The sequence below is a fragment of the Moschus berezovskii genome, chromosome 23 (genome assembly GCF_049115385.1).
Source record: "Moschus berezovskii isolate FMDL1 chromosome 23, NW_MosBer_1.0, whole genome shotgun sequence".
Lineage (NCBI taxonomy): Eukaryota > Metazoa > Chordata > Mammalia > Artiodactyla > Moschidae > Moschus > Moschus berezovskii.
Window position 1 is genome coordinate 22565411 of NC_142482.1, and position 9849 is coordinate 22575259.

Consider the following 9849-nt stretch of genomic DNA (forward strand, 5'->3'; position numbering starts at 1 on the left):
CCGCTTTCTCCAGAGTTGCAGTGCTGTACTTGACCATACTGTCATGTATTTGTGTACCCGCTGCTGGCACGTCACCGTGGCCCCTCGTGATAGTGAAGCCTTTGACTCCTCTGGGAACTTGAGTCTCCATGGCTGAGCAATGGGAGCCAGAACTCTTCCCTTCCTGGCTTGTTGGGACAAAACCTGAGGTAACACGTGTAAATCTTCAACAACTCTGCCTGGCACAGAGGGAGCCCCGAAAGTTGCCAAGCTCAGCGTATTTCACATGAGCTCTACTCCATCCTCTTTAATTACTCACTTTTAATTCAAAGATAATCCACGATATGGCAGTCAGCACGTAAACAAGAAAGTGACCCAATAGCTTTGGATTTTCATAAGTGTGTTTTCTATCCTATTTTCTTTATGCTTGGGTGGGAAGTGTCTTCATTTATTTGTGTTTCAGTTCAGGCACTCAGTTGTGTCCAACTCTGCGACCCCATGGACTGCAGCACACCAGGCCTCCCTGTCCATCACCAACTCCCGGAGTTTACTCAGACTCATGTCCATTGAGTTGGTGATGGCATCCAACCATTTCATCCTTTGTCGTCCCCTTCTCCCGCCTTCAGTCTTTCCCAGCATCAGGGTCTTTTCCAATGAGTCAGTTCTTTGCATCAGGTGGCCAAAGTATTGGAGTTTTCAGCTTCAACATCAGTCCTTCCAATGAATATTCAAGACTGACTGCCTTTAGGATTGATGGGTTGGATCTCTGCAGTCCAAGGGACTCGAGAGTCTTCTCCAACATCATTTGTGTTTAGGGGGTGTTAGAGAGGTGCTATCATGGCCCACTTTGCAAATGAGGAAACTGAAACCAGAAAGAGGAAGTACCTTTCCCAAGGTCACGCAGAGAGTAGGAAGGTTAAGCCAGGTTTGAACCCCACAGCCTGTGAGTCCAAGCCCAGCACTCGTGTCAGGACCAGGAGGGACCTCAGAGGTGCCCTGCATTGAGGTGCCCACCTGTGTCTCAGACACCTGCTCCTGAACCTCCATGTTTACAGGGAGCCTGTGCCTATGATGTATTTCCCTCATGATGACTTGAGGTACTTAAAACCATTCCCCACTGAGATGAATTCCTGTTGTGCAGCCTGTTCAGTGCTGGAGTCCTGAGAGTGGGCAGGTTGTGAGTAAACAACTCACTCGGTGTTCGATTCCTCCGTTTTGCTTTCCCAGGGATAGTGGGTTGGCACTGTCCTTAGCTCTGCAAGCACATAGTAGTCTCCTTCTGGGCTTTTCCCGCCCTCCCCCCTTTTTTTTTAAATTAATTTTTTTAATCTTCTGGCTGTGCAGTACAGCATGTGGGATCTTTGTTCCCTGACCAGCTATCAAACCTGCATCCCCTGCATTGAAAACGTGGAGTCTTAACCACTGGACCCCCAGGGAAGTCCCTTCCCTCGCTTTTAAAAGGGTGCTTTTTACTCTGTTTGCTTTCTTCTGGTCTTTCCTGTTTGCTAGCTGTCGTGGAGTTCCCAGCAAATATTTCCATTGTGTTCTAAAAGAAACCCACTGCAGTGTTTTAATGCCTAAGGTAACAGATATGCCCTGTTTGTTTCAGTGGTTAAAATAACACATTGAGGAGGTCAAGTGGATTGTGGGCAAATTGTTCCCTAAAATCTATCTGTAATTTTAAAGAATTCCAAAAAGATAAAGACAGCAGCTCACGAACCCTAATTGTGTGGTGATTGTGAGTGATCACGTATGATGTAGGCCCTGCCCTGTGCTAGTCCAGGTGGCACACAGACCGATCTCCTGTGCCACATGGCAGTCAGATCTGGCAGCCCTGAGGGTCAGCTGAAGGCAGAGACGGGATCGTCACCTCCTTGGTGTGCCCGTTTGTAGGAGGGGAGACAGTTGGGCTGCAGGTGGCACGTACCTCACGTGGCAGCCTGTCCCTTCTCACTGCACGCGGTAAACAGATGGCCCACAGTGTCCTTCCAGCTGGACACTCAGCTCATGCACTGCTTCAGGCAGAGGCAGCTCTTGATCAAATACAAGTTTACTACACTGGGACCAAATGGTTTGCAAGGTCTTTTCCAACACTTACATTCTAAGATTTGTCAAGTCCAGAAAAAGAATATGATTTTTTGGTAAGAATGGCTGGTTCAGGCAGTTACTTTTCTGGAGGGTAAAGGGAAAATGTTAAATGCATACAGTGGGTGACAGTTCATCCAAGGCTGTATCACGCTTTTTTAAAAAATTTATATTTGTTTGGCTGCATCGGGTACACGGTGTGCAAGTCTTTGCTGCAGCGTGCGGGCTCCAGAGCATTTGGGCTCAGTTGTGGCGCACAGGCTTGGTTGCCCCACGGCAGGTGGATTTTCAACCACTGGACCACCAGGGAAATCCTGGCATCAGGGTTTTTTAACAGGAACTTTGTGTTAGACAGTGGTCAGGCAAATGTTCGTATTTGATTAGGATTGGAATAGTCTCTCAAACAGTCCTCACACAACTTTGTTAACAGTTGCTATTCCCACTGCACAGGTGTGGAAACTGAGGTTTAGAGAAGGAAAATTTCCTCCCAGAGTGGGGAAATGCCACAGGCAGGACTAGAACCAAGGCCTGACTCCTTAGCCCCAAGCTCTTCCAGCACACTCAGTTGTGTAGGTCTGCTATTAACGGGCCTGGCACTGTGGTTCACATTGATTCAGAGGCTGCGTGGATACCCACCGAACCCTAGAGGAAGCAGTTTTTTTGTCAGAGGGCAGGTGGGTGTAAAGGAAAAGGATGCCAGTGAGGCATGAAGACTGCCAGGGCCAGGGCTTGTCTGCAGTGCGTGCCGGGTCACCTCTTGTCACTCAGATTGCTATCAAGAAGGTTTTGCATAATGTCTCCAGGTTGCACATTGAAGTCCTAAGGCTTTCTCTGGTGGGAAGACCATAGCATTCAGAGTCGGGAGACCTAGATTTAGTTCCTAGTAATACTGTTAGGTCGGAGAAGGCAATACTGTTAGGTAAGCCTGGGCATGTTACTTGGCTCCTTGAGCCTTGGTCTTGTCATCTGTAAAATAGGAACATAGGGCTTTTAAAACAAAATTTTTAAAAAACCCAATAATCATTAACGAGTGCTTAGTAGGTGCCCAGCACTGCTCACCTAATTGAATTGATTTAATCTTCACAGTAACCCTCAGAGAGTAGGTATATTACTATATTCAAGTTAAAAAAGACACAGTTAAGTAACTTGCCCAGTATTACATGGCAGCGAGTGGGGAAGCTGGAACTGGAACCTAGCTCTGGCTTCAGGGTAAGAATTCCAGGGCTGGTGACTCCTAGACAGCACCTTTCTGAGTGTCAAAGACCATTCAAGGTAGATGGGTCTTTCCAAGGGCCTCAGTTTAAGGGGTGTTTAACAGATGAGGAATCCACAGGCCAGAGGGTAAAAGACCTGCAGCGGGGTCTCAGTCTGGCAGAGCTGAGGGTGAGGATTCAGGCCTCTGGGCAGCCTTGCCCAGTCGGGGTGCCCATGACCCACAGTCCTGAGGTTATGTTCGAGGAAACACAAATCAGTGAAAAAGTGCAGTCCCACTTCTATGATCAGTAATACAGAGTCTCTGTAAGGCACTTCCACTCTGGAACACGTCGTGTCTATTACAACCCTTCCCTCAAACACTTTAAATAACAGGAAAATGGTAATGAAAGAATAAGGCAGTAGTAGGCAATGCTGTGCAGTAACACACCTACAAAAGCCTGCACTCAGAATACATACAAATAAAAGGATATACTAGAATGGCTGCCTACGCTGCAGGGGGGTGGGAGTGGCCTGCAGGGTGAAGGGAAATACATAAAACAAGAGGGGACTAGCCAGGCAGAGTGATGACTGAGCCGTCATTTGGGGGTAGGACTGACTCATCCCACCGCACCAGAGGGCCAAAAATAAAACAGTGAAAGAGATGCAATCACTCTGCCTGAAACACGTTGGCTCTGGGCTCAAGGAGGAAAGGAGGGGCACACCTGGGCTGCTGCCTCACCAGAGGCCTGGAAGTGTCCCTGACGAGTGGAGCGAGTGAGGTGGAAGCGGTCACACGCACGTCTGAGCCCAAGCCTGACATGCACTGGGTCATGGGCCCGCCCGCCCATCTGCCGTGCCAGCTGACTCTGCCCTGGAAGACCGGGTGGAGGAGGAGGGCATCTTGGTTTACTTGGCTTGCCCGTCCGCAGACGGGGGACAGTTGGATGTAGACCTCCCCTAACAGCCCACCTGGCTCCTGGAACCTCCCAGGGAAGTGGGTCTCCCTGGGGCACAGAGCCCACAGTTCTGGGCTCGGGTCACAAGGTGGCAGCACGCAGAAGAAAGCTGGTTCTCGACTCCATTGAGAGGACATCCACATTTGCTGCGGGCACAGGAAGGAGGGCACCGTGGTCCTCAGAGCGAGAGGGACTCGTTCATGAAACATGAAACAGGCAGAAGCCTGCAGCTCCAGGGGCTGGAGAAAAGGGCTTTAAGGAGTCAGGCAGGATTTTCTAGAAAGTGGTTCTCACCCCATTAGCCATCACAGAGGTGAGTGACTTTGTATGTGTGTATGAATGTCATCACCGCTTCTGTGTGTCTGTGAATGTGTATGTCGAGTGTGTGTGTGTGTGTGAGAGACTAGTGTAATTCTGAGTGTGTGAGGGTGACTATGAGTGTGCGGATGGAGAAGACGGAAGCAGCAGGCTCAGGTGTTGCCAAAGAGTCTAGGAGGAAACTATAAAACTGGGCGATGTGCTCTTACGAGGAAGCACTTCTCCTGGGTCCACAGGGGCAGAGTGCAAAGTTCACGCAGATAGTAGTGACTGGGAGGCGTAAAGCGTGGGCGGTGGCACTGGAGAGGCGGTGGTGGCACTCTCAAGGGGTAGGAAGGGCACATACTAAAGTCCACTTAGCTCTAGACTCAGAATGGACTCAGGGCCCAGGTTCCAACCAGCCTGGCCATTTTCAAGTGGTTACAGGTACGACAGTTAACCTTCCCGGGCTCCAGTTTCACCACCTGTAAAATGGCAGAAATAATTTGGCCTACCTTCCTGGTTGTGTGTGAGAATTAAGAGAGAACTATGGGACTTCCCCCGCTGCACAGTGGACAAGAATCCACCTGCCAATGCAGGGGACACAGGATCCCTGGCTGGGGAGGATTTCACATGCCTTGGAGCAACTAAGCCCATGTGCCACAAGTACTGAGCCCGTGTGCCACAACTAATGAAGTCCTCGTGCTTAGAGCTCTGCAACAAGAGAGGCCAGGGCAGTGAGAAGCCCTGGACATCACAAGTAGAGAGTAGCTCCTGCTTTCTGCGACTAGAGAAAGCCTGTGCACTGCAACGAAGACCCACTGCAACCAAAAATAAATATAAATTAATTAATTTTTAAAAAAGAGCCATGTATGTAATGCACTGAGAAGAAAGCCTAATGTGTGATAAGTGTGGTTGTGGAGAAAACCTGATCATGCTATCCAAGGAGGCCCATGGATGGTCTGGCCCGGACATGCTGCTAGTCAAGTCAATCTCCTGTTCTCTCCCCGCCCCCAGCCTCAGAAGCAGATCTTCCTGATGGTCTGTGATCCTTCTCAGGGAGTGGAGAGAGTGCCCTGTCTCTGGGGAGGGGGGACCAGCTTGCCTGGAGGGGGCTGTTAGGCCTGCGACCTCCTAGATGCAACTCCAGCTCGGACACCACACACTCCAGGAGGTTTAGAATATCAGCTGATGCAAATTCCTGCTCAAGTTTTGCCCTTGTTTTTTCTTTTCATTAAGGACTGGGTGGGGAGCATTTGGTGTCATCAGGGATTACTTTGAAAGTACCTCCTCACATTGGGAGCTGGCTTGAGTCAACTGGTCACCATGGACTTTCTTTTTTTAGTGCGCAAACAGCCAAGTTAAGGCAGCTGTTGCCCATCCAGGGTGGAAAGCGGGCTGTTGATGTAGAGCCTCCTGTCTCATATTTCTTGGGCAAACAGATGCCATGTCTCTCAACTCACCAATTAGGAAGCCTAGAAACTGTGGTTTGGAGACCACGTGTCCAGTTATGTCTAGTTATTCAGGTAATTTTACCTGGGAATGTCAAAGCCACAAGATAAGTGACATATATAGTAGCTTGTTGGTGGGGAGGGGCGCCACTTCTTAGGGCCCACCCCAGAAGGTGGTGAACATTAAGTGCCAAGTCAGCGAGGAAACTATTTTGGAGCCAAAGCGTTAAAAAAATCCCGGCCACAAACCACTGAGGCTTTACTGAGAGCTTGTTTTGTGCAGGTTCTGAGCCCTGGGAAGGCGTCTGGGTGGGAGGGGGTGGGGTGGGTGGGGAGGCTGGAGCTGGCAATTCAAAATAGTAGGAGGAATAACCCTGGATGGGGTATGGCCCTTCAAGAGGCGGGAATGGCGTAAGCAGAGGCATGAGGTAGGAATGTATAAAATGTGTTACAGGGAAGAGTTAGGTTAGAACAGAGTTTACAATAATAAATACACATTGTTTACCATGTGCTAGACTCTGTTGGAGTCACCGGGATGAAGCTGAACAAAACAAAAATCCCTTCTCTGTGGACAGTGTAGTGCATAGCCAAGATAATAATAGCTCACATTTATTGAGTGCTTACTACATACCTCGCACTTGCTTTAAGTACTTTATTTACTCATGTAATCCTCAAAACATCCACATAAAGTGGGTATAGTTATTATCTCTAGTCTGCAGATGAGGAAGTGTTGGCACTGAGAGTGGGGGCAGATTCAGACTCAGAGCCCCTGCTCTGACCGTGACATTCCTCCACTCCACGACCCTCAGTGAGAAAGGGTGGGAGGTCAGGTTGCCAGGTAACATGGGCTGGTCTGGATGGCGGCGAATGTTGGGCAGGGAAAGTGGGTATCCAAGTGCCTTTGGAAGATTACTCTGGGGGCGTGAAAGTGAAAGTCGCTCAGTCGTGTCTGACTCTTTGTGACCCCATGGACTATACAGTCCATAGAATTCTCTAGGCCAGAATCCTGGAGTGGGTAGCCTTTCCCTTCTTCAGGGGATCTTTCCCAGCCAGGGATCAAACCGTCTCCTGCATTGCAGGGGGAGTCTTTACCAGCTGAGCCACAGGGAAGCCCCCTCTGGGTGTGTGTGTGGAGTCGAATGGGGAGAAGCACATGGCTGGAAGGACTTGGGGGTCTGGGGGCGGGTAGCGGACCGCTGTAACCTCACTGGCTGGAGGGGGAAGAGTGGAGACAGAAGAACCAGTAGATAGGGCTTGGGATGCTCCTTAGGTTGAAGCTTGTCTGGAATTAATGAACTTGGTACAAACTGTTCTCTCATCAAAGAGGACTGACTGCCGGTTTATACAAAGGGTCAGGTCCTGAGCCCAGAACATGGGGGCTTGAAAGGTCTCCCAGACTTGGCCAGAAGACATGAGGACTTGTGCCAGGTCCAGCCTTGGTCTTCCTCTCCAAACTCCATTACCTCAAACCCAGCTTTCGGGTAAGCTGCAGACCCGCTCCTATTCTCCCTCACCGCCTGTCCCCCACCCCGTCCCTGCCCTGCAGGCCCCTTCATATTTCTTCATCAGAAATCGTAACGCCAGCCCCTCCCGGAGGCCCGTCTGCTGGTCCCCAGGCCTGGCGGGAGCCTTGCTTTTGAGCTCGTGGTACCACTGCTTCTGCCTCCCTGCCTGCCAACCTCTGTCATGCCTGCTTCAGACTTGCAGAAGCACAAGCCAGATCCCTGTTTCAACTTTTTCCAGTTTCCATCCATGTTTCCTGAACGGATATAAAGTTTCACTTGGGTTTAGGTAAGAGCGGCCAACTTTATTTTGGCTGCCACCGCCCAGCTGCTGCCAGTGCAGCCTCCTGGAGGCCCCCTCCCTGCACCTGCACGCCCGCCCTCTTGGCTGCACAGTTTTGCCAAGCTCTCTCCTTGCTGGGTGTGCCTGTCCCCCGGAACCCCAGAAGAGCTTGGATTCTCAGGCATCCACGTCCCCGCTGCGTCCTTCAGCCCTCCCCGTCTCCCTCCCACTGTAACTCTGCTCTGACCCTCCGACCATAGCTTATGCAGGTACCCCACTCTGGGGCAGGGTGGGGTCCAGGGATCGGGTACTCCTGTGAGCTGGCCGCCATGTGAAGAACACATTTCAAGATTGCCCTTTAAGAAGGTCCTCAGCCAGACATAGCCCCTAAGGCCTGGGGATTCCCGCCTGGGACTTTTTCCAATACTCTGCCAGCTGTTTCTTCTATTTTATTATTTTTCTTTCTGTTCCGACTCCTCCTTTTGCTTTCAGTGTGGCAGCTCAGGCCAAATGGTGGTGGAGGGTGGGGACCTGGCATTTGCTGAGGTAGGAGCTACGACCATGGTCGGCTGTGCCAAGGGAGGTCATGGGATGAAGGGGAAAACGGGAGTGGCACACAGGAAGTGAGGCCAGCAGCAGGGTAGCCTCCAGCTTTTCTGGTGATCTTCACGTCACTCGGCTCTGGGCATAGGGCCTCGGCTCCTCCTGGCTACTTGGAGGGTGACACATTAACCCAGTAACACCGATTCACTTGTCAGATGTGCTCGCTGTTGCCTAAGAGACCAGAGACCAAGGAGAAGGGCACAGGGAATGGATCAGTTGTGAAGGAGGGCTTGGGAAGGGTCGGGCGCAGGGAGCCCATGTTTGGGGAGGTGCCATGACACCTCTGAGCAGGAAGGAGTTGCCAGACACCCTAGGGATTTGGGTGGGAGGCATGGACTCCTACCTAGGAGAACTTTCTCCACTACAAAATTAGGCTCCAGGAGGGTGGGGAGTGAGTAGAGCCCCTTGGGAAGGTCACTTCCCTAGGGAGGTGTTAGCATCACAGCGTTTGCCTGTGTTACTGGGCCTCCACACTGGGTACCCCTGGAAAGCTTCTTGCTGGGGACAGCCGCTGGCCTCCAGCTTCAGATAAGGACTATTAAACGCAGCTGTGTATAACAGAAGAGCAAAATAAGTGGCTTAAACCTGAGAATATTTTCCCCTCATGTTCAACTGTGGAGACAGTCTTGAGAATTTTAAAAGACCCCCTCACCTTCCGGACTCTGCTTCATCAGGCGGCTCGTTCTATGCGGTGTGATACATGTGCCCTGCACGGACTTCCTTCCTTCCCCATCTCAGAGCCCCATGTGATTCCTGGGCTCGCCTCCCAAATTCTTATCTGGGGCTCTGTATCTGAGGGTCCCCCAAGCAAGATGCTAGTATCAGTGAGCAATTACTGCATTTGAGGCACTGTTTCATTTCTTCCTCGACCCTGCCTGGTGGGATGCTGTTATTAAATCCCATTCTAGAGATGAAGCTGTGACTTGCCCTAGGGCACCCACATTAGAGCCGAGACTAAAAAAAAAAAAACAAACATCATTTTGTGATATTATCTTGGGATGGATTCCTAGACTTCCCCAAGTCAGATAATGCACATTTTTAGACTTTTGATCTGTTCTGCCAAATGGCCCCTGAGTCAAGTCAAGCTCCTTGCCCCTCCCTATTGGCAGTGTAGAGGCCCACTGGCTTCTCAAGTTCTCACTGCCAAGGGCTCTTAGCTCTTTTCAACTCAGCCCCTGTGAGGTCATTCCTCCAAAATATGTATTTAAAAAAAATTCAGAAAGCATTAATACTAACTAGCCTGTTAGCCTTGTACTAGCAGATGTACAATATGTGTCTGTTGAGTTGAACTGCAGAGATGGCACCAAGTGGACACGCGCCTACCCGGAGCAGAACAGTCTTGCTGGGAGTGCAGCTTTTGCCCATCTTCCCTCCCTGGAGCCAGGTGGGCAGAGGTATGGGCACCTGATGGCCACAGTGTGGCCAGGCCTGGGGAGGGAATTTTTACACAACTTTGCTCTCTTCCACCACATTCCTTTTCTTTGCAGAAATGCTGCTGA